Source organism: Cryptotermes secundus, unplaced genomic scaffold (assembly GCF_002891405.2).
Source record: "Cryptotermes secundus unplaced genomic scaffold, Csec_1.0 scaffold403, whole genome shotgun sequence".
Classification (NCBI taxonomy): domain Eukaryota; kingdom Metazoa; phylum Arthropoda; class Insecta; order Blattodea; family Kalotermitidae; genus Cryptotermes; species Cryptotermes secundus.
The window spans coordinates 211,790-212,508 of NW_019739948.1; positions in this window are offsets into that span (position 1 = coordinate 211,790).

Genomic DNA, 719 nt, shown 5'->3' on the forward strand with positions numbered 1-719 from the left:
ATCATCATCATCATCATCATCATCATCATCATCATCATCATCTCGGGTTCGCGTTTCTGGCACAATCTCGCTGCCTTTTCTTGTAACGTCCGGGGTGCCGCAAGGCTCTGTTCTGGGGCCTTTTCTTTTCAACGTATTGTAGCGCGTTTTGTGTGTGTCACGCTACAAATAAGTTTACGCCGTGTTTGATATAGCGAATTTATTCCGCTCGCTCACCTTACACACTTTACAATCATTAGCTCTTGCAGTGTTACAATCACTGCTTACACAATATCTCGGCAATATTGGACTGTCTTCTCTGGCGGTTTCTAGCAGATTGACTGTGCGAATGCATTCAACCCCGTTTTATAACCTCGGTCGTTGCTATGCAACGAACCCTCTGTTATACCCGTGGAGACTCCTGTTAGAACTACAATAGAGCGATTGTTGTTTCCTATGCAACGGTCTGTTCTAGCGTTTCCATAGAAGTGAGTCTTCTGGATTCCCAACACGTTAACAGTATTTATAAATGACCTATGCGACTCCGTTAACTACTGTAAATTTCTAATTTTTGCCGATGATCTAAAAATTCTCCGCATTATTAACTCTCCACATGATTGCCTCTTACTTCAATCTGACATTAATTCCGTAAGTGACTGGTGCACTGCTAACTCCATGAAACTTAATATTGCTAAAACGCGTGTTGTATCATACACAAGAAAAACAAATTTTCTGAACCA